General features: G+C 43.4%; 1 protein-coding gene and 1 long non-coding RNA gene across 6 annotated transcripts in view; one reads left to right on the top strand and one right to left on the bottom strand.

Moving 5' to 3' along the window:
- TSHZ2 (teashirt zinc finger homeobox 2) overlaps window positions 1-25,092 on the bottom strand; it is a 445,080-nt gene that overhangs the window by 283,586 nt on the left and 136,402 nt on the right. The gene's annotated exons all lie outside the window — the stretch shown is intronic.
- Window positions 24,874-25,092, top strand: part of LOC121477742 — a 29,610-nt gene continuing 29,391 nt past the window's right edge. For all 3 annotated transcript variants that reach the window (XR_005984353.1, XR_005984352.1, XR_005984354.1), the window contains exon 1: window positions 24,874-24,921. This is a non-coding gene — a long non-coding RNA (uncharacterized LOC121477742). The remainder of the gene's footprint in view (window positions 24,922-25,092) is intronic.

Raw genomic sequence — 25,092 nt, forward strand, 5'->3', positions numbered from 1 at the left:
AAGAAATGATCAGCAGAGTCTCTCCCCTGATCCCCGGAGATCTCTTCAGGGTTGGACTTGGTGCCCAAAGGGGAGCCGGAAGAGGGTATTCTCAGGCATTTTCCGAGTGCACTTAAGCAAACAGGATGCTGTAAACGTCTCTTTGGAGAAGGGGCCCCGCTGGTGGGTCTCACTTTTGCCTTGTGATTTATTGGGATCCTCTGCTTTTGTGCAGATAGGTTTTCCTGCCTCAGCTCTTCAACAATTGTGCTGCAAGTCATGCCCCGTACAGTACAAAGTCTGTCTCCGCGCCCTACATAATATGTGATGTGAAGAAGTGCTATTAAAGAGGCTTCCTGTTTCGGTTTCCTCACTGGCACCAGGAGCACTGTGGAAATCTCTAAAGCACTTACTTAGCATGCACAAACTGAAACCGAACCACAGCAAATCCGTGCATCCGCAGCTCAAGAACTTTCAATGCCCCTGGCAGAAAGTTCTCTCTTTCCTCTGCCTCTTTCTCCCGCTCCCTTTTGATGTCCTCCTTTCTTTCAGCCTCTCCCTGACAGTAAGTGCAATCACATCACACACAGCTTTCTTTGGAAAGCCCCCCCCCCCTCTTTTTTTTTAATGATCTGGCAGCCAGTAGACACTGAGGCCTTCCAGAAAAAATTTCAATCCCTCTTCCCACAGCTTCCGCAAGCCCCAGTGATAAATGACACCTCTCATTCTGTCACAGACAAGCAGCACAGACGGGGGACGTCAGTGATGGATGGCTCACCAGAACAGGAAATCAACTTTAAAAAAAAAAAAAAAAAAAGAAACCCTAAAAGAGCTGACCAGGACATTGTCAGGGTCCTGCTCCAAAGGCCTCACCTAAGAGACAGTCTGAAAGAGACCGAGAAAGTTTTAGCTTAGGCGGGGAAGAAAAGTATGAGATCAAAACAAGCAGAAGAAATATGTATCCATGGAGAAGCTGGTGTCCAATAAGCCCCAGATTGCTTTGGCATTGTTTATTTCTTTGCGGTGCCCTGGATATTAGCCAAATTTTCACCTACTCTCGTGATTTATGGAGGAAAAGGTTGAGCCCTGCTCCGTGAGAATTCTATTTTCCTGCTGGAGCCTCAGAAAAAAGTGAGTCAAGATTTGTTTGTCAAGCCTAAATTACCCCATTTTACACTGCCCCCAACGAAAAGCAATAAAATTCCCAATGCCCCCCAAGGGATTCCCTCCACACAAAGATTGCCCCCTGAAGATTAACAACCTTGCCTTTTTATGTTGATGGCAATCACAGGAAGGAGCAGGAGGTGGCTTCTTTTTCTTGATGCTTATTTTTTTTTCCTATTTCGCATCACACTCTTTTCTCCCTCCCCCCCCCCTGGCCCCCACCAGTGATTTCCATATATTGCATTCAGTTGAAAACCTCTGCACTTAGATCCACTTGGGGTCACTTGATCAACTTGATTTAAAATTGAATCTGAGCACCCACTGGGCATCAGGTCTGTACCGGATCCAAAGCAAGAAACTAAGAAACAGATGGCTAGCTTCTTGCTATGCAGGCAGAAACCCCCAACCTTGGCACTACTGACACTGAGTCAGGTAATTCCTGTTGTGGGTGCTGGCCTGCGCACTGCGGGATGTTTAGTGGCATCCCCGGCCCCTACCCACTGAATACCATTAGCACACCCACCTCCGTCGCTTAGTCGTGACAATAAAAAATGTCCCCAGACAATGCCAAGTGTCTCCTGGGAAACAAAAGTGCCCCCCACCCCGTCCCAGTTGAGAACCACTGTTCAAGAAGTTTGAAATCAAGGCTCCAAAGGAAAATCACACTCATGGGATTTGTGGGGGACAACTGAAATTGGGGTAGATTATAAAATGTTAGATAAGATGACATAGAAAATACATGCTATAGGAATTTAGAGACTTTCCAAAAGAGACATTTACCTCGATCAGGTTTGTGCAAGTGACTCAATTTAAGCAGCCTAACGAAAACAGAATCTTGTAAGATGCAGAGCCATCATTTATTTTGTGTAATCTTGTGCATCGATATGGCTGAACTAAGTATTGAGAGGCAGGTTAAACCTTAGTTTCAGATAAATCACGTTAAAACTAGTGAGATGGGGCAGCCCAGGTAGCTCAGCGGTTTCGTGACGCCTTCGGCCCAGGGCCTGATCCTGGAGTCCCGGGATCGAGTCCCACGTCGGGCTCCCTGCACGGAACCTGCTTCTCCCTCTGCCTGTGTCTCTGCCTCTCTCTCTCTCCCTCTCTCTGTCTCTCATGAATAAATAAATAAAATTAAAAAAAAAAAAAAACTAGCGAGATGGCAACCAACAGTCAAGAACCTCTTCTCTTTTCCAATGATATTAAGAAATGATGTTATTAAAGTTTTTATAATTAATTAGTTATCATTTATTAAACATTATTAAACCTTTGTGATCATTTAAAGTTCTAAATTGGATTGAAGAAGGTAGGGCTAAAATTAAACTCTGTGTCTCATGCCTTCTTTGTAGATGATAAACACAAAATTGTTAACATGCAAATCTTCTAAATTCTAATAGAGCTTATACAGTGATATTAAAAACATCCTTTGATCTATCCAATAAAACATGGAATGAAAAGAAAGCTGAGCCCAGTTTCTAGACACCATATATAGTATCTAAGGCTCTTACCCACCCATTGTTGCCAACAGAGATCAAAGGTAATTTGGGAGACACAGACAGATTTATCCGTGTATAAAGCCAGTAATGGGAATCACAATGGAAGACAACACACACACACGTACACATTTAGCTGAACTGTGATTGCAAAGAATCAAAATTTTAAAAAACCATGTAATTAATATCTCGGGCACAGAAAGCAACGTTAGCACGAAAATGGAAGAACAGATCTCAGTAAATGGGGAAGAAAGATAGCCACTTCCCTCAATTAGAAAGAACGCTGCAAATGCCTTATAAATACTGTTTAAGCTGCGGAATTACAAGATAAACAATTTAGGCTGTCATTATGGTATCAATATGGCGACCGAAACTCCTTCCATGAGGATGTTAAATATGAGAGTACCCATCTTTATTGCCCCCCTCCCGGCCTCCCCAGAAACCAGCTGCTGGAATTTCTTCTTCACTGTCTTGGATTCTATCTTGGTCAACTTAAGACAGACCATCCTTTGTTCACACAACACTGCCTTGCCTATCAATGGGGATCCTAATCAAATTTTATGCTGTTATAGGACTTTTCTGTCTCATCCTCACCTCCTGGTCTTGCATCATGTTGAGGGCAATTACACATTTATTTATTACACATCCCCAAATATAAAACCGCAAAAACTATACCAAAGACAGCAGCTTTTCAATCATCCATCAAGATATACCAGTTTCAAAAGACAATCCCTGCACCACATCCTGAAGGTCATTACTCACTCTCGAAAGCTCATTTCAAAGGCCTCCTTCATCTCTTGATATCGTTAGATAGTGTGTGCGCCAAAGTGCTGCTTGGGGATCTCAATAACTCCACATTCTCCCTCTCAGAGCATGATTAGTGGGAGGTGCGGGCACCAATTTAGGCTGTGTCTACACAATGCCAAAACAGCCCGTAGAGAAATGAAACCGTCCATCACGCAACTGGCGGATTTAGCTACATGATGCCAAACTGCGTTGACTCATTTCCCCCCCCTCCACTGCATTGACTGATTATCTGAGTGTGTTTTCAGTATCTGAGAATAGATCTGCTTAGCATGCTAGATGTGAAAGGGACCACAGAGATGCCACGGTCTTCACCATCTGGTGGGGCTCAACTCTGGACACCTCTGCATAGGCTATTCACCCCCACCCTTTGCCTAACCCCATACATTTGAGCACCTGGATCCACTGTTTTTTGAAGCTTCAAGATCTTTTCCTGCCCTTTTTAGTTCCGTGGGCCCGTATACTATTTTCCAACTTTTAAGTTTTTCTTTAAATTAGATATCATTCCAAGTGCTTTGTAGGCATTACCTCACTCAATCATCACGGCCACCTTTGGAGGCAGGTGCCACTATTACCCACACTGGATGTTGGCAGTCCACTGTCTACATCTCCTGGGCAAGGACCTCTCTCTTCCCAGCATGCCACGGGAGCAGGTCTGGCTCACACATTGGGCAAGCTAGAAAATGGTGGTGGATGGGAATGCCCCTGGAAGAAGCCCTTAGGTTACGGCAGATGGAGTTTTGGTGGAAAACTGTCCCAGCACCTTTACCCCTCATTTGGGACAACTCTGAGTTGCTACACTCGCCCCAGCAGCATCAAACCCCAGTTGTCCACAGTGGTTACTTGCTGGATCCTTCTATTCGTATCTTTGCCTTCCCCGTCTTCCCCTCCACTCCCCTAGCGGTTTCTCCTGGGATCAACAACCAAAGAAAGCATTTGTTTCCAGGTTTCATTCCGGGGGAACACAAACAAAAACAGCATATTTAGACAGATAAGAAAATAGGTGCATAGGCATTAAATATCTTGCTCAAGAATCAGAATTGTTCTGTTATTTTTACATCTGTACAAGGGTTTTCTTTTGGGCTCTTCTGCTCCAACTCCTGTCCTTTAAAAGAAGGTGAAGCTCCTCACAACCCTCTGCTTCCACCATGTTCTAGTCTGAGGACCATGGGACAAATCCTTCTTTACTCTTGTTTTGAGACTCGGGCATGAGCTGCTTAAATCTTGGGATGTTGCAAATGTCATTGCTCTTCACTCATGCCCTTTGGGCTTTGTTTATCAGGATGCCCAGGCCTGAAATTTTGCCTCAGACATTACTCTAAAATTACATCCGTCCCAACTTCTCTTTATTGTTCTAACAAATTTAATTTTGCTCTGGTTTCTTATCTTCTTTTTTAAACCATTATGATCTGTATTATTACATCTTGACTCAATTCTTTGAGAAGTTATATATATATATATATATATATATATATATAAACTTATATATAAATAAACTTCTATCTATATAAATGTAATATAAATATATAAATATATAAAGTAATATACAAAAATATATAATCACATAATGTGACACATATTTATATATGATCATATGTATTTGTATTACATATCATATATAACATTTAACTCATGTTTTATACATCTGTCACCACTTAGTACCGCAAATCTTGAGTCAATGTGTTTCTCCGTATGACCCTCGGTATGGGCAACACAGCATCATATTTGGAGCACAGATCAAGGGCCAGATTGTGTGAGTTCAAATCTTGGCTCCAGGGGATCTCTGGGTGGTTCAGCGGTTTGGTGCTTGCTTTTGGCCCAGGGCACGATTCTGGAGTCCCAGGATCGAATCCCACGTTGGGCTCCCGGCATGGAGCCTGCTTTTCCCACTGCCTATGTCTTTGCCCCTCTCTCTCTCTCTCTCTCTCTCTATCATGAATAAATAAATCTAAGAAAAAAAAATCTCGGCTCCACAAATTATCAGTCATTAGGTTAAGTTACTTAATAGCTCTGTGCCTCCAGTTTCCTCACCGGTGTGACAGGAAATAATAATATTCAAGGCCACTGCAAGATTCATGGAATTAAAATACATTGAGGGACCACGACAGTCCAGGGCATGTAGCAGACATTATACAGGCTTAGTGGCTATCATGACAAGGCAACTGTGCACCAGGATTTGAACAGGGATCTTTGGGAGGAATGTGCTTCTCGTGGGCTTCAGCAGTAGGTCTCACAGAAAATCAAGGCCACCGCTGACTGTCCAGCTGTCGGCCATAAAGGGCCCCCCCCTTCGTTTTTCCCAAGTTTTCACCTTCGAATCTGTGAATATCAGATTTTAGTAAAGGTGGAGGATTCTGGGCTAAAGATCCAGACGGTTGCTGAGGCTTGTCAGGGACTGTGAATAAGATGCTTGGAGCGCCTTCCTTCCCATAGGCCCCTTAATCAATTCTGGCTCAAACGGTGGATGTGTTTTTCAATTCAAATGGTATTCACATGTGCCTCCTCTGGGAAACAGCATTCGTGCAAAAAATCCGGGTTGGGGAGAGAAGCCCCCCAAACGCTTGTCTTAAAGTGCCACGAAGCAGTGGGTCATGTCTGCGCCCAGGGAGGCCGCGCTGCCCGATGCGAGGCGACACAACTCAAGCAATGCGATGTGACAGGACACCAGCGAGTAAGCAAAAAAAAAAAACACTCTATTTTTGGCCCAAACCGCTCGTTATCATCTTCCATGCAAACCGCCGATTTGCGGTAGCATTAAGTGGAGCAACTCTCTCTTGCATCCTATTACTGTTACAGGCTTGAGAGAACTTCTCAACGAACCAGCCTCTCCCGGGTTTTCTCAAGTTTTCCCCGTCTTGGAGATGCAATCCCTCCAACAGGGTGGGTCCCAACTCGGGCTGAGCACAGGGGCTGCCCACGCCTAACAACGCTTCCGAGTGAAATGAAGAGAATGAGGCAAGGCAGGATGTTGTTCTGAACTTGATCCGGGCGTTTGAACATCGGTCTTAATGCTGCCTGGCTGTGGGGCTCCTTCCTCGGGGTAACGAGAGCTCCCTGTAGCCCTGGAGCATCCACCTCCGCCTCCGCCATCTTCATTCCCGCCGCTTCCGGGGAGGCTCCTCACGTGACGCAGACCTCGCCAATCAGGAGGGAGCCTACCTCTGACTACGGTGATTGGCTAAAGTGTGGCCATGTGACCCGAGCAGGACCAATGAGATGCCACAAGCCCTTTCCTCCTGGGCATTTGGAAGAGAATCAGATGCAGGTGGATTTTTGTCCTGAGTCTCAGCTAGAAGCTGCCTGGAGCATCTGCCCGCCCCCCACCCCTGGGGGGGTTCTGCGGGTGATGCTCACTCACATAGAGGAAGGAAAACTCTAGAAAGAGTGTAAAGCAGAGTGATTTCATGCTTTGGACCAAGCCAGCCCTGAGGCCAACTACTCCTGTACAGTTCAATCACATGAATCCATTAACTCTATTTCCACCTTTTTTTTTTTTTTTTTTTTAATCTTTTTCCTTAAACCATTTAGAGGTGGGTTTTGGACCACTGGCGATAGGAAAAAAAAAAAAAAAAGTCTTGATTCAGAGATGGCATGGAAAAGGCCACAGAAGATGAGTGTGGGCTTAAGACTTCCAAGCAGCATCCCCCCGCCCACCACGTGCACGCCTTGCTGCCCAAAGGTGCGGTTGGAACTCACGGGGTTGCAGCTGGTGCCACCTCGGCCCCCCGGCTCCCATCCGCGCCCTTCCCTGGTGATGGAGGCGCGGCGGCTTGCTCAGCCCCTCGCTCCCATCAGCCCAGGCACTTCATCACGCTGACACGCCGATATGCTGAATGAGTAAGTGCGAAGCACAGCGAGGTCACCGAGAAGTTAACCGAAGGGATTACAAGGCACGGTCGACACCCTTCGCCGGGGAGGGCCCTGGAAGGTTCCGGAGATGCAACGACCGGCGCTCAGGCCGGGTGCCCCTCGGCCGCGCACCCCGTTACAGGCCTGACAGTTGAGTTCTAAACAGTTAAATATGAAACTGTCAACAAGGTCCTGTCTTAATAACCAAACTTGAGGCCTTTTATCCTGGAAGATTTATGAAGTAATTTTAAAGAGATCCAAGCAAACATCTGTCAATAAATTGAATGCCGGCTACAGGATTTACAAGCAAGACAAGAATTTCTCATTAAGTGCACATTAACACGGTGGGGATCATAAATAGAAGGAGGCCAGGATGCGGAGCCTCTCAAGCTGTCATTAAAACACTATCTAAGAACTAATGAGGAAGTGATGGAAGGATACTAATGATGCCTTGGGCTCCCAACATTCGCCAGTCTTGAAAAGGGCTGGGCAGAAGCAGAGGACTCCAGGGAGCCTGGATGCTGGCCTGGAGTGGCTCCTTGCAGCTCATTCTGCTGTCTGCTCAGGAGCTGCTGCGCTCCTCTGTCCACCTCGGAGATAGTGGGGCTCCCCAGGGGCTCACTGCACTATCCCCCCCAATGGAATCTAGCTTCCAGACCCCCAGGATGATTAATTTCAAAAGGTCCCAAACACACACACACACACACATTCAACAAATGTGTGTCCATGTCACCTAACTTCATGCAATATGCTCTGCTAAATAATGTTTCCACAGTGCAAGGGGGAAACCTCTGCAAACTTCTCTTTAGCTGAAACATACCTTTCATATGCAGAGACAAGGCTTCATCACTGACGCATGTGGCAAAAGAGGGGATTTGGGAAAGGTCCTGAAGGATGAGGTGTCCTGTACTCTCCCCCCAACTTACTTCCTATTATAATTTTTGATAACTTATCACTATTTTTACTTTCTTAATGATTATAAGTGTCATGTGCAGAACTTGGTCCTCTTTCTGGTTCCTTTGATAATTTTATGTCCAGTCCTTAAGCCATTTGATTATTTTGGGGGTATCAAAAAGAGATGAGTCTTTCCAGGATGCTTTACCCCCAAGGCTCTCTATGTGCCCAGAGTGATCAGAGTGATGCGTAGATTAGAGTTATCAACAGTGGAAGGTAAGGGGAGTTGATTAGATTGGAAATGTGCAAAGGTCATTGGGAAGCTGGTTTGGGTGGTGAGGTAAGACAGGTCTGGTCAGGTGCCTGGCTGACCCAGGGAATATAGCTGGGGTGGCCAGTACAAGGAGTTAAACCAGGAAGCCACTGACTTTGTGACTCAGGTCAAAACCACTATTCATCTTCTGGCTTTTTTTGTAATGCCCATATCATAATTTATTATTATATTAACACACTGTAATATAGCATCATATATGTTGCTGTATTTATGTATCATTCCTTTTTTCTCTTTGTCTTCTCACTTGAATAAACTTTTTTTTTAAGGTTTCTGTATTTTAGAAAGACAGAGAGCACAAGTGGGGCATGGGGGAGTGCAGAGAGAGGGAGAGAAGCAGACTCCCCACTGCACATGGAGCCTGACTCGGGGCTCTATCTCACTACCCTGAGATCATGACTTGAGCCAGAATCAAGAGTGCGATGCTCAACTGACTGAGCCACCCAGACTCCTCTTGAATGAACTCTTTATGAGGACAAGAGCTGTTGTCTTGTTTAACACTGTGTCCCCAGAGCCTAGAACAGTATCTGGTGTAGAGAAAATATCACTGGATATTTACTGAATGAATTAATGAATTAATGAACTAGAAACCCTGAGATCTAGTTAGATCAAAGAGTGGCTGAATAAAGTACATGCTTGAATGAAAATGAAGAGGATGAGAGTAGATTTTTTTTTTTTTTAAGTAGGCACATGCCCAGCATGGAGCCTAATCTGGGGCTTGAGCTCATGACCCTGGGATCAAGACCTGAGCTGAGATCAAGAGTCAGATGCTTTACCGACTCAGCCACCCAGGCACCCTGAGAATAGATCATTTTTGAAGCAAGGGTCCTAAAATAATTACATGCTGAGAAACACACAAAAATCTTTTGAGATAACTAAAGCCAGTAGGTAAGATTTAGTATGATCCCCCCAAAATAATCAGATGGCTTAAGGACTGGACAAAAAATTATCAAAGGAACCAGAAAGAGGACCAAGTTTTGCACATGACACTTATGATCATTAGGAAAGTAAAAATAGTAATAAGTTATCATAAATTATAATAGAAGTTTTGAGGCCTTGCCATGCCATCCACTCTGCTCATCTCTTTATCTGATGCACTCTCTGATCACCATGCACTTGTATGGATAGTTGAAAGCAAAATGCTGGCCAGATGCACAGATTTGCCTGACTTGTGTTGCATGGACAGTGGGAATTCAAGGAAAGAAAGAAAATACTCCAGGCTGGCAAATGGTGTCACCGTAGGGCCGAGTGGGAACATAGTCAAAGGTAGGCACTTGTTTTGGAGGGGCTTTCCCTGGAAGTAGGCAACCTGATTTTCTCACACCACCTTGCACACTCCGTAACCTGCAAGGAAAAGCTGAGAGTCTGTTGGCCAAACAGATGGAAGATTCAGATGCCATTTATTCAAGAAACACCTAAATACCTACCCTTTGCCTGGCCCTGTCCTTGGGCGTAGGTACTGCACTGAACGAAATGACTCCATCCCTACTCTAGTGAAGTCGGAGTTTGGGAGGAAGGTAGAGAGCAAGCAATTATAATAAGTCTTACAAGTGTTACGAGAAGGCATCTGTGCTGCTGTATCACCGTTTAGTAAGGGTAAATGCTTCAGAGTAATTTAAGAAGAACAGATAGTTGCAGCTAAGTAGTTTGAGAAACACCATCAGAATAACTTTCCGAGATCCACTTAGCAGGGAGGATGGTGCATCGTGATGATTTTCTTTTGGCAGATGTGTTGTGTGTGAGACCTCACTTTTCTACACATACCCTCCCATTGAAGAAAGAATCTGGCTTGATTTACTCAGCTGTTTCCTTCTTTATTTGTTCAGCAAACAGCTAAGCCCTTTCACTATGCCCATCAATGACCATTGGAGACAGATTTAGGTGCAGCTCAGTGAGGTTCATTAGTTCTGGGTATGGAAGTAGATACTGACTTAGACAGATGGCCAAGATATCAAGTATTGAAAGCCATACAGCAGAAAGTAGGAGCGCAGAGTCCTGGTGAATTCTCCCAAAGAATCTTAGAGAAGAGATGGGCTCATGTGAACTGGGTTTTGAAGGATGTGTAGAAGTCCACCAGGTAGAAAAATATAATCCAGACAAAAGGGATGTTATTTTTGTGGGGAGGGGAAAGGAAATGTACAAATATAAGAGCCTTAATATGTTTAGAAAACTATAAAATATTTGATGTGACTAACAGTGGAGAAGAAGTTCTTGTTGGTCTTAGGGAAGAAGGAGGGCAGGCACCAATGGGCCTATTTGCTATTCTAGGGAAACCAGTGGTGAAAGATCTTTAATGATGGGCAAAAGGGTTTGGACTTTGTTTCCCTGCTGGTGTTTTCCAAGGTTCAGTCATCTGCAGACCATCTTCACAATTTTGGCCATATGGGCCACTGATTTAGGGATTTACCTTTTTTTAGGCAGTCCGCTTAAGAAAAACGCACTTTATTAAACTTATTTTAAAAGGAGGTTATAAGTGCCTATCAAGGATGGAAAATTAGGCTCAGCACCAATAAGATATAACTCTAAAATAACTCTCCAAATAAAATGTATTCATTTGTATATTTCCCCCAAATCATACACTGGTTTTCTGCGAACCTGGTTTGGAACTGTGGGAATCATAGTATTCTAAGGAATACGCGATCAGATCAGAGCCTTGCTTTACAAAGATACTTCTGTTGCCAATAAGAGTGGATTCCAGGGCCTGGATGCACAGCGACCAGTTAGGAGATGATGATATTAATGCATCAGAAAGGTGACGAAGGTCTCAATGCAGCAGTGGAGGTGGCAGTAGAAAGGGGCCCATTTGAGAGCCATTTCAAAAGTAGACCAAACAGGATTTAGCGGCAGATAGGCCGGGGGAGAGAGGGATGATGGCAGTTGTGATGGGCCAGACGTGGCTCCTTAATGGAGGGGCAGTTCCTGACAGCCATTTACAAAGTCATTCCATTTATAGCAGAGTCATTCACAGAAGCTAGAATCTTGAGCTGCCCAATGCATGAAGCACAGTTATGTAAGCTCCAGGAGCTGAATTCTTGGTGCCAGAGCCAGCAAGATTTTTCCTGGGGAAAACTATTTACTCGATATACAGTGTTTAGGATGAAAAGAAAGAAAGAAAGAAACGCGGTGATGTATCCATCTGTCTGCCCAGCTGTAGATGCTACATGGCTAATGGAAGCAAACTTCCTGCTAGCAGATTTTCCCTTTACTTTGCAAATCCAATTCTTCAATTTTTGGCTATGAAAGCGTCATCAACAATGACGAAGGCAAACAAATAATCACCAGAACATAACTACAGCGGGAAACTGAAGTAGATAATTGGTTCCCTTCATGTATTTTAAGTTTTCGGAACCCCAAGCCCCATCCCCTCAAACAGGTGGTGATGTGGAGCAGAAGGTGAGAGGAGATGTGTCCTCCCACCCACCTCTACCCCCATGAATAATCTCGACTATATTCATCAATTTTATCAGATAACTGATCATCTCTTCCCTTTGTTTTGCTTCTGTATATAAGACCTGAATATCTTCACTTAACAAGAGAAAAGGGGGTGGGGGGAGTCTTAGCAGTCATTTAAATCAATCAGAAAGAAAAATGGGGGGGGCATCCAAACATCTTTTTCTTTTTCTTTCTTTCTCGGTAGATTTTTTCATGTAATGGCGTAATGCGATGCCTTTCTTTGGGTAAAGCAATTTGCATCACTTAAAGGAATGAAAGGAAACTATAATATCAAGTTTATCTAAACTACTAAGTGGAAAGTGGCTGGAAACTCTAACTAAAGCCAAGAGAAGCACAAGCTGATAGACAGTTCCAACTATCAGGGAGGAGGCTGGGTAGACAATGACTTTGAACTACCATAGTTGGACCACCTGCTTTGGCTGTTACCTGAAGAAGAGTTTTGGGTTCCTTTTCTGTAAGACAGGGCAAGAGTGCCCACTGCAGAGGGGGTCCTAGGAGAGGTGAGAAGATACTGGACATTGGTGTCCATCTCCATGCTTGGCACAGAGTAAAAAATAAAGTGTGTGGAAGGGGTCATTTTTTTTTTTTTTTGGAAGGGGTTATTTTTTTTTTTTTTTGGAAGGGGTTATTTTTGTTAGTCCTGGAAGTCCATCTGATCTGTAAGCTCAAATTAATTCTAAATTCTAATGATGGATTCTCTAATCTTTTGATTTTTCTTAATATTTGAATTTGGCAAATTCATGCACTAATATAAACTTTTTCTGAACCTGAAGTAGTAGAAATGGAATCGTAGAACAAGCATACCTAACTAGCACAATTACCAAGTCTCTACTCGTAGGAGAATGGATCACCCAATTTAAGGACCTCCATACAATGGAACACTCCTCAGCTAATATTAAAGAGGGACCATTGACAGATACTTTCGAAAAGTATCACGGAAGTGTTGAATCACTATATTTTACACCTGACTAATATAACTCTGCATGTTAACTACTGGAATTTAAGTTGAATTAAGAGAAAAAAAAGTATCACGTGTCACAAAGGCATTATGCTGCTTGAAGGAAGCCAGTCACTAAAGGTTAATCGCTGTAGAATTCTATCTACATACATTACGAAAACCCCCAGAACTATGGTGAAGGAGAACAGATTGGCGGGTGGCAGGGAAGAGAGGTGGATGGAGAGTGGCATTATAGCGGGAAGGAGGAGGAAGGTGCCTGGAGTGAAGGGACTGTCTATATGCTGATTGCTGTGGTCATAATACAAATCGATACAGGAATTAAAATTTATAGAACTGTACACCACCAGAAAAACTCAATTTCACCATATGACAATTTAAGAAGTAAAATAAAAAAAAACAAACACAAATGTCTTCACTCTTGGAAGATGCATTCCATTTTACACACAGAGACAAACAAAACCCAGAACCCCTCAAAAAGCAGTTGCCACAACTCTTGTGTGTGTGTGTGTGTGTGTGTGTGTGTGTGACATGTATGTGAGTGCATGTGAGAGAAAAGAAGAGTAAGTATCACGTATAACTTACATGAGTATGGAGTAAAGCGTGAAGCAGTTCCATCCAGGTTGTTGATTTGGATTAGGGGACAGAGGTGGAGTAGAGACGGGGCAGTGAGCATGCGATGGCCCAGAATGGGAGAGTCAAGCATAAAAAAGAGGGAAAAGGTGACTAATTACAATTTAAAAGGAGCAGCTATCATATGGTCCTATTTATGTAAAGTTATGCACATACGCACATGCATAGATACATAGTGCTGCACATACGGCTGTGTGGCGACAGACTGGAAGCGAGGTCATGCTGTCCCCTTGGGTAGGGAAAGCCAGTTTGGGAGTAATCTGTAAAGGATGCAAGTTTAGGAGTCTTATTTGAGAAGATACAGACGGATGAGTTAAAAACTCCATCGAAAGATGAATGGATAGGAAATATCAGAAAGGGAGACAGAACATAAAGACTCCTAACTCTGGGAAACAAACTAGGGGTGGTGGAAGGGGAGAAGGGTAGGGGGTGGGGGTGACTGGGTGGCAGGCACTGAGGGGGGCACTTGACGGGATGAGCACTGGGTGTTATTCTGTATGTTGGCAAATTGAACACCAATAAAAAATAAATTTATTATTAAAAAAATAAAAAATAAAATAAAAACTCAAGAGATACATCAACTCTTGCATTTCAAAATGCCCAACTCTCCTCATTTCAGTTTGTAAGCAAGGAAAAGATAAAGTGTCAAATTGCTGGATAATCTTTATTGAGGCATGTAATGCTCCAGGTAAAATGAACACTGGAAATTCTGCAGTGTCAGAAGAAAAAAAAAATGTTCTCTTTGGTACAAAACCGTTCAATTTATATCTCAACATGGTTTGCTAACATTAATTGGCTCATCCACCCAAACACTCCTTGTGGACAGTTTCAGAGGAAATATAATAATTTGGTCCATTTTCCACACAGACATGAGGATAGCAACGCAATGTCTTCATTGTTAGGTGTGGTGTGTACAGAGCATTTCTTTATATGGCGTCTCGCAGCATTGACAACTGACCAGGCCTGGTGAGTCCTGCCCGCCTTATAGGAAGGAAACCAAAGCTTATGGGAGACAGATAATGAATGGCCTTTCATATGAGTAGAATGCCTTTAAATTTTCAAAGTATTTTCATGAATGTTGGGGCCTCCAGATAATATCAAGGACTGGCCCCTGAAACATGTAGCCTAGTTTTGTTTTTTGTTTTTTTTTTTAAGAAAAATGGAAACAAATCTATCAAAGAATGCAAGGACAGCATTCTTATAAAAGATCCTAAGAGGACAGACTGTTCAAATCTATTTGTTCTAGTACTAAAAAGATTAGGCTAAACAGACCTTTTGGTCCTGAACACGCCCCATAGTCAGTGTCAGGAATGTTGATAAGGATAAATCAAGAACACAGAGTATTAAACAACAGCAAAAAAAATAAAAAATAAAAATAAAAAAATAAAAAAAAACCCACAAAAAAAATAAAAAAATAAAAAATTAAAGGAACATGGAGTATTACTGGCTTTGAAACCACAGGATCTACAAAGTTAGGAAAAATTTCCCAGGACTATATTTGGCAATGTGATAGGATTTATTGGAATGGCTAGATGTTCCGTTGGATTTTCATTGGTTTTTCTCAGAGGACTGAATATACATAGAAACTTGATATAAAGACACATGTACAAATATACATTTTCTTAAAAATAGAGCTTCCCGTCAAAGCTCTGTGTTCGGAATATAACGACCTGCCCACTGGTGTTATACCTGGCTCTTCGGCAGTCTGATTTTCCTCGAACAGAAGTCAGTGTTAGATTTTCCACATGGCATGTCTACCTTCTACCCCTGGGCAAGACCATGTCTACTGAAGAGGCGGACCGTGCGGAGCAGATACAGGTCGGGGAGGCATGGCAGCTAGCTCGAACTGGGGACACTGCCCTTATGGCTGTCCATGTAGCTGCTGAGCTATAGGGAAAATGAGATTAATTACAGGAAATGGAGACACATCAAAGGCAAGGAAATAGCAGATCAGAGCTTCTGGCTAAAGGGACCAAGTTGAGAACAAATGGGAGTCAGGTGGAAGTCAACAATGACAGAAGTCAAAACAGAATGAAGTGAAGCCGGGTTGGAAGGAGGTGAGCAGCATGGAATCTAAGGGTTCAAGGAGGTGGGCACCTGTGGAAGAATTCTGGGGCTGGGCTCACGCCCAGAGAGGGAAAGGGAGGGCCAGGAAGGTGATATAATGCGTAATATAAAACCATAAAGCCTTGATTTTGCAACGCAGTCTGATGCTAGTGAGGGCAGGGAGAGAAAGGAGAGAGGGCAATGAACAGGTGCACACATGACGACAGGAAGGAAGCAAGGGTGTGAAGGGGTAGGGGCTGAAGGAGCCAATGAGTCAAAAAATAAAATTAACACGGATTCACAGGTAGACTGGAATGAACAGAGAATCCTGATAAATAAGTTGGTGCCAGGACAAGCTCATTAAGCAGGGGGTTCCGTCCCCAAATGATTTACTATTTCATGAACCTGCTTCAGTCACGCTGGGCTGGGCGCCCAGTGATAAAGTGCCATCATACACAGACCCCAAGCAAGAGGAGACAGGTGTGGCGATGTGGATGTGGCACTGGGAGGGGACCAGGGAGAAAATGAAAACAGGGGGACAGGAATGGCAAACAGAACTCGAGAGAACAGAGAGAAATGGTGGTGGTGGTGGTGGTGGTGGTGGGAGGAGCTCTGGTTTTCTCAGATTAGAGTTTGGGGGGGGGAGGATTCCTGTACTTGAGGATAGCAACAGTTAACCAAGGCGAAAAGAATGCCAGAAGCCTTCTGGATTGGGAGGGAGGCTTCAAGGTATTTGGGGCACGTGCAAACCCAACCCTTGCCTGAAGTCTCAAGCTAGTGCCACTCTCAAAGTTTGGAATTGTCTCTCAGGACCCAGGACACTGACATTCACAGGAAGGCTGTGCCACCAACATCCCATCCCAGGGGTGCAGAGCAAGGGCTCTGCAGGGCCCATCTGTCATCCCCTTCCAGAGAGGAGGGCGCAGCCAGGGGCTCGAAGGCTAGCCACTCTTTACCCTCTGGCTCCCTCTCTCTTGCCTCCAGCTTCCCTTCACTTTCTGTCCCCATCGCTCCCAATCTCAACCTCACTTGCCCCCTTTCTGTTTCTCTCTCTTCCGAAACACACACAGCTCTGCTTCCAACCAGGCAAAGTTGTGCTTGGGCCCCTGGAAGACCGGTTGCCAGTGTGGTTCCTTTTTTGTCTTTTTCAGGGTCACCCAAGTGTAAATGGTGCAGAGGAACAGATTATAATGCAGCCCCAATTAAAGCCCTTGGATGTCACAACGCACTAACGTCAACATCTCGTCTTAGCAGCAGCACAGGAGTAGGAAAAGGGAAAGTTGATCTTTGGTTTTTGTTTTCTTTTCCAAAATCCGAAAGCCTTTACCGAAGAGGCTTCTTAAAAACTCGCCGCAGAAAGACCATTGCGAGACAAGACAGCGTGTGGGACTGCGCAAAATAATACAAATGTGGAGCTCCCAGGAAGCCACCTCTAAGGATGGGATGGATTTGATGAGCGACTCATCAGAGGACCCGGATGCTCAGCCTTTAACTTATTTTTGCAAAGCAGGTATTTTTGCAAACAAGAATTAGAGAATGGCCTCCAGCTAAATTGCAGGGAGTCCCCGAAGAGCAAACCCTCAGAGGGGAGAGTCACTGAAGAAGAAAATGAAGATGACAAGGCTGTTGCTTCTTAATAAACATGATCACATTTTCGGCATGCATTATTTATTACTTTTCTTTCACTGATTTATTGTCCTAAAACATGTAATCTAATATGGAGAGGAGCACACACATGCCTTCACAGATGTCCCGGTGACTTTCTTGTATTTCACTTAGAGCAAAACGCATGACAACCCCAAACATTCGGGAGGTCTCAGTTTGATGTGACCGCTACAGACAACTGAAATCTGGGTTTTCTTCTCTTCTTCATCTCTTTGTTTTTCTCCTTCGTTGCAAGATACATAAATAGCACGAAATGATTATGATCAAGAGTGGTAACATCGGTTACTGCTTAGTAAGCAGCGTCTACAGGTCAGAGGCTTCATTAATGACATCACTGATCCTGCAGAAGAAAAGGGCCCCTCTCCCATTATGTCTGCACAGCAGCGAAGGCTCAGAGAGGTTAAGTGACTTGCGGGAAATCACACAGCTAGAAATTGCTGAGCTGGGATTAGAGCTCTCACGTCTGGCTGCCGTTTTATTTTTTTTTATTTTTATTTTTTTTTCTTAAAAAATATTTTTAAAAAATATTTTAAAAATTAAAAATATTTTTAATATTTTAAAATATTATTATTATTTTTTCTGGCTGCTGTTTTAATTGGTAAGTCGCACTGTCTCTGTCCAAACTAACGAAGCCAATGAATGCAAGGCCTGGATTCGAACCAGTTTTATGTGAGTCCAGAACCTCAGATCTTTTCCACTAACCATATGGCCTTTCGACATATCAATTCCTCTGAAATCAGTCAACCCTGTGACTTACAAAAGAAAACAACAAAAAAGTTGTTTGGCTCTGCGTCGACTCTGCCTCGTTTTTTTCTTTTTTCTTTTTCTTCTCCTTTTTTCTGTCTGCTTTCTTCTGATACAGTTCACATACAATACACATGACCACTTCTCGAGCCTTTATATGGACTTAAATTCCCAGCATCTGCCATTAAGAAACTAATAACCATCATTAATAAGGAAACATACTGAGCCACGATCAACCATACTGAGCTAAACTCCTCTCTTTTTTTTTTCTTTTTGCTACTGCTCCCCTTCTTCTAAATTAGCCAGAAGCACGACTATGAATCTCTAAGAACACCTTTTGTTGGCTTTTCTTCCAAGAAGGAAATGGGTACAAAGTTAGTGCTGAGCTTTTCTGAAACTGTCGGCATGGGGTTGGTGACATGACCTGGGGAGGAGGACCCGAAGGGTGAGGTCAGGGATGTGTGCTGAAAAGCAAAAGGCCAGTGGAAAGGATGCTGGGAGCCAGAGCTGGGAGGCAGGTGGATGGGTACCCAATAGAGGGCCAACATGGGAGCGCAACCCAAAAATGCACTGGGTAGAATGAATGCAAAACTTGGACCTTTTTTCATAAAAAAAAAAACAAACCCAACACTGACCTTCATTCACTGTGTACGTACATGTGTATTTTTTCCTGACTATAATAATAAAACATGTTCCATGTAAAAAATGTGGAAGTTATAGAAAATATGAAGAAATATGAAGAAATATGAAGTTATAGAAAAATATGAAGAAAAATAAGAAGAAATATGAAGAAAATGTGGAAGTTATAGAAAAATATGACTTATGATAAATTATGTCATAATAATATAACAACAGTATCATATAAGATAATATCACCTTTAATATTATATTTATCTACAGTTACATCTATCTATACATATACTGTAGCCATGAATAAACGTTGTAGTATTTTATATGGTCACTAATGTACATCTGTTTGCTAATGTGCCTTTTGTTCACCCTAATTAATATATTAGAATTCTATCTTGATGAGCATGGATTTTTAATGGTGGGTGCTAAGCTGCTGTATAGGGATTATTTTAAGAAATAACGAATGCCTCATTATTCGACATTGTAGTTGTTTCTAATTTTTCCCTATGTTATAAATACTTCACTGGATATGATTTACATATATCTTAATGTGGATGTAACTTCTAGTAAGTTTCCAGAAATGGAATTAGTGTGTTATGGGCCATGTTTACCTCAGAGGCATTTTTAAAAAAGATTTTATTTATTTATTTGCTAGAGAGAGAGAGATTGAGAATGAGAGAGTGAGAGCATGAGCAGGGGCAGGGGCAGAGGGAGAGGGAGAGGGAGACTCCCCGCCACGCAGGGAGCCCGATGCGGAGCTGAGATCCTGACCTGAGCCGAAGGCAGATGCTTAACCGACTGAGCCACCCAGGAGCCCCAGAGGCATTTGATAAATTGCCAAAACGCTCTCCAGAGAGTGTGACCAGTTTGACCTTTGTCACGCAGTGGGTGAAAGTGTTCCTGCTCATTTGTCCTGGACACCTCAATACTAGATGCGGACATAAAAAAAAAAAAACATCAATAATTGGATAGCCAAAATGATAATAGTAATGCTAATCGTAAGGATACTTGGTATTTTAAATTGCATTTAAGATATAGTGACATGCACAGGCCAACATTTTATAGCATTCAGCCATGTTAGAATGTAAGTAAAAATACATCAGGATAACAAGTGTGAACTCCCAATGGCCCTGGGGCACACAGTGAGTACTGAGCCAGAAAACGGATACTCCAAGGTACCCATGATAGAAGTGGGGTGGAAGGTGGCTGGCTGATGGGAAAGTCCTACTGTTATTCTAACCATCCGCACGGCTTAGTCCACGAAAGCTCAGCTATGAGAAAAATGTGTCCTAAATGGGGTTGAGACAATTTCTTCAGGAGAAGAGCTTGTTTCCCTTAAGATCTCTATCCCTTTCCCCCTACCCTATCTAATTTAGGAAGATGACTCAGTTCTTTTTCCATATGGGAAGGACATACATTTTCTTCAGAGTCATCTATGAATCAGACTCAAGATGAAATCCACCATCTGGGTTACTGACAACAAGTCTCAGGAACGAAGCCAGGTGACCAGGTAGAAAATAGCCAGGACGTAGCATAAAAAGAACACTCATTTGCAAATCAAAGAACAGAGAGACCTTCCCCCCCCCCCAAAGTCTTCTTCCCTAATGTGTGTGACCATCAACTGGGGAGCTTCCCTTCCCCTTGAGGCAACACGGCACCTGCTTCCTCTCTCTCAGGCGTGGGATCAGGCAAGGCAGGGTATTTCGGTCTTGCTTCTGTCTCTTACCAGCTCTGTGACTGTAGACAAGTCAACTTGCCTTTCTGAGCCTCGCTCTCCTCCCTGTCATTTGTGAAGTTGTTATAAATACTCTGTCCTTCGCAGTGTAGATGTGAGGATTAAATGGAATAACGGATGCAAGGCACTCAGCCCTCGCCTGGTGGGGAGGAAGCCCTTAAGGAAATGTAGGTCTCCGTTGGTTTTGTCGGTGCCAACATCACCACCGTACCCAAAGGAGCCCCTACTTTCTAGCTGCCCCTCCTACCTCATGACAGCGTGGGTGGGTTTTTCTTTTTTTTTTTTTTTTTGGTTTGGCTTTTGTTTTTGTTTTAACACTTAGCACTGTCTTGAAATAAGCTTATTTGACTTCGTGTTTGTTCTCTGAGTCCCTCACTTGAACGCCAGTCATCTGAGAGCGGGGATCTTTTCCGTCTCATTAAACATACATTTTTAATACACAGTACAGAGGCTGACACTTAGTAGGCACACAACAAGTAGGTGTTGAAAAAATAAAAAATACATCAATAGGTGCACATGCCGATACATACATGCCTGCGTACCACCAGTGGTTCACTTGGCTAATTAATATTCTCTCTCTCTCTCTTCCTGCCTCCCCCTCTCATGATCTCCCCTCTTTTTTTCTTTTTTTTACACCCCCCCCCCCCAGCAAATAGTTATTGAGCCAACCTCTTTGCTAAACACTGGGGATGCCTTCATGAACAAGACACAACATCCTTGAAAGAGCCGAGGGCTCAGAATTCTCTCTTCATCTCAATTCTTCACTATTCCTTCCTGATGCATCAACTACACGTACAGCGGGGACTCAGAGAGCCTGAGCCTTGTTGGATTCTCGGGGTTCTTGTCAAGTAGCTGCAAATGACTACCCCAGACTCTATTGTCTGTGGACTTCCGGCTTTGGCCATATTTTACTTTTCTATAAAATACGCTATTTTGTTTCGAGATCTGCTGCTGTCCACCAAAAATACAACTCTGTTACTAACCCTGCCAGCTCCTGAATGATACCTTTGTGGACACTAAAAACAATTTAATGGCATGTCACAATAGCAATTCACTCTGTTAATAGCACCGCTCAATAATACTATATTGCATAAACCTCCTCCAGTCGTCTGACAAATAATTCACCTTTACTCACCCCACAGTAAGCTCCATTTCACTAACAAATATATTTCTCCCCAAACCTACAAATATTCAGCATCTCTGTCCTGTGACAATAGCTATTTTTTTGGATGAGGTCAGTGGTATCATGTTTCCATTACCTCTCGCTGGCTTCGTCTCAATGACAATCTTTTTCCACGCAGGGCATCAAATTAGGAGACAACACCGTTTCTGATTTCTCGCCCACATACCAGTGAATGAACACTTCCTGACTGCAGAGGCTCGAAAAGCATCGCTCTCTTTGTAGAGATCCATCCTGTCAAACCCAATCTCTGTGTGTGTGTGCTGTAAGACAACGATGCAGGGACCATTCACTTCCATAGGAACTAGGGTTCGCTAGATTTATTATTTTTTTTAAGTGGCTCTTTTAGGGTGCCTGGGTGGCTCAGTAGGTTAAGCATCTGCCTTTGGCTCAGGTCATGAGCTCAGGGTCCTGGGATCGAGTCCTGCGTCAGGCTCCCTGCTCAGCAGAGAGTCTGCTTCTCCCTCTCCCTCTGCTACTCCCCTTGCTTGGGCATGCGCATGCTCTTTCTCTCTCTTTCTCAAATAAATAATAAAGAAAAAGAGATCTTAAAAAAAAATAAAATGTCTCGGTTAGTGGCAATAGGTATAGAGATTCTTGACCTAGGGGCCGGTGGACCCCAAGTGATCTGTGAATTCAGGTATTTCATGAATGTGAATTTTTAAAAAAAATTACTTTCACCAGCCTTTACCTGAAATGTAGCATTTCTTCAATTATAAATGCAGGCATCCAATCACGGGCCCCGTGACTTTAGCACCAGTACAAATCACAGATATCATATCATATTACAGTTGTTGCAGAGATACTGAAATGTCACGAACATTTAATACTATTTCAACATTATAGTAGTTATTAGACCTCCTGATAGATATTATTTAATACATTGATACAGAAGTACAGATAGAACTGCATCAAAAACTGTTTTAAAAAAACATATTGTGATCACTGAATTTCTATATAACTGTTTCTTTGTCATTTTTTTAATATTTCTATATTATGTGTTTAAAGATGGTATTCCAGTACAGGGCCCACAGGCTCCCCCAGGTCACCGAGGGGGTCATCGGGAGCATAAAAGGATGAGAAAGCGCTGCAGGACCATGTGGTGGCAAAGGGCCTGCAGCTGGAGGCCAGGCGCCCTTGGGCGCAAATCTTGATTTTTTTTTAGTAATGACAATAACATAAAGCAAGCGCCTCTAAAGGGCTCGCCATGTGCCAGGCACTGTTCTAAGCCCTTTGCACACATTTAATTCGTTTAATCTTTCCAACTATCCTATCAGATGTGTGCTCTTGCTATCTTCCACCTTAGGAAAAAGGAGTCTGAGATGCAGAGATGTTAAGTGACACACCAAGATCGCTCAGCTGGTAAGTCAGAAAGTGAGGCTCAAGCCCAGAAGAAATTGCTCTTCCCCTCTCCTCTCCCCCCCCCTCCCCCCCCAGCGATACCAGAAACAAGAGCTTTGTATGCAAGGGCAGTTACTCCTCAAGATCACCCTTTATACACTGGGTAGGATGACTATCATCTTCCTCACTTTTTAGATGAGAAAACTGAGATTACAAAGAAGTTGAGTAGGTTGCCCCAAACAATACAGCTTGGAAGTGAGGCCAGACAAGTGCCAAATCCAGCTCAGTGCCTGTTTCTGTAAATAAAGTTTTATAGGCACACAGCCACACCCATTTGTAAAGGCACCAACCGTGGCTGCTTTCATGTGAGAATAGCAGAGCCGAGGAGTTGCTGCTGAGGCCAAATAGCCTGCAAAGGCCTAAAATATTTACTGTTGGCTCTTTACAGACTGAGTTTACTGATCCTTACTGCTCTTAACCATCGTGTGCTGAGCCAACTCCTGGCTCTCCCTGTCACTTACTGGCTGGCAGTGTGGCCCTGGGAAAGAAAATCACCTAAACCCTCAGGATCTTGAGCTGTAAAATAGGCCTAGGGTGGTATCCATGACTCAGGATGGTGGGGAATGTGAAATGCATGCAAAATGTTTAGCACAGTTCCTGGCATATGATAAAGGTTCTAGAAATATCAGGTGCTGTTATTATTACTATTATTTTCACTTGAATCTATTATCGGACCTCATGCCGTACTCTAAAATGTTTAACAATTCCATAAAGTCAAGATGGTAATTTCTGGTCATGTCAACCCACGGAAGAAACTGGATTTGCAGGAGGATGCTGGGTTTGCACTTCATTGTTTGAAAATGTAATCTGCCTCTCAGATTAGGACAACAGTGCCCTCTGAAGCAAACCAATTACTGATCAATGAGCTGGTCCTTCCAGAGACATCAGCACCGCTCAACCAGCTCTTTCATTATGTATGAAATTCGGCCCCCAAATGGATTCAAGTGATGGGAACTAAACCTAGGTCACAAATCACCCAAGACACGGGAGCCTGACTGTTAATGAACACGAGGGTTCAAACCCGTGGGGTAAAGAACAACATCAAGCAAAAGAAGTCCCTGGTGGGAAGAAGGGGCCAGCCCAGGGAAGATAGTAAAATTACATAAAATGGATTTTTTTTTTTTTTTAGGAGGAAAGAATGCCAACCCCATTGCTTGCATGCGGCTTCCCAGGGAAACACTGGCTGATGCTAAAAAGGAGTTGTCTCCCCAAAGCTCTGTCAACAGAGGCAAAAAGGAAATTAAGATGATTACATATGTTTAGGGGAAATTAAAGTGTTTTGGCTTGAAGTTTGCTTTCTCTATCAACCATATTCAGCAGGCAATTACTCAACACTCCATTTGGCCTGGAAGATGCTGCCTTAACATGGAGAATCCTTTTTATAAGCTCCTTTAAAAAATTAAGGGAGCAGAGCAATGTGGCTAGGAGCTCAGCTTTGGAATCAGACATGCATAGGTTTGAAGCCCAGCCTCTTTACTGCCTGGCTCATTTCTCCTAGGCTCAGTCTTGTCATTCAGAGAATGGGATATTGTTTGTATTATGGGCCTCCCTCTCTCTATGCCCTTTGCCAGCTAACTGCTTTTGTGTCCCTCTTTCTGATTCCTAGCTTGGCCCACGACCTGTGTCGTCTATTGGGACATTAGCAAATGGAATGCAAAACAGAAAATTGAAAAATGTTTACATGACCTGGCTTGCTCACTTTTTCCCTCTGCAATTGCTACAAGAAGAAAATGCATAGGCTATCTTGCTGGTAAGAGAGACGGCTGGTATGGGGCCAGGTTGTCCCAGCCATCATAGCCGAGGCTGTTCTCTATCAGTTCACAGCTAGCCAATTCCAAATCATATGAGTGAGCCCAGGCAAGATTAGCAGAGTCCCTAAGCCAGCCTGGAAGCTGACCCCAGACTTATGAGCCGGGCCACCTGAGATCAGCCCAGCCCAGCCCAGCCCCAGCTGGACCCCTCAGATTGGTGAGTGAAATCAATGTTTATTGTTTTAGGTCACCCAGGTTTAGGGGTATTTGTTATGCAGCACTGTCAATAGACAACTTACAGAGTTAATATTTACTTCATAGGGTTGTCTTGAAAAATAAATAAGATGAGGCCTAGTAGGCCCAGAATACTGAGCTGGTATCCAACAAG

The sequence above is a fragment of the Vulpes lagopus genome, chromosome 18, assembly GCF_018345385.1.
Source record: "Vulpes lagopus strain Blue_001 chromosome 18, ASM1834538v1, whole genome shotgun sequence".
Taxonomy (NCBI): domain Eukaryota; kingdom Metazoa; phylum Chordata; class Mammalia; order Carnivora; family Canidae; genus Vulpes; species Vulpes lagopus.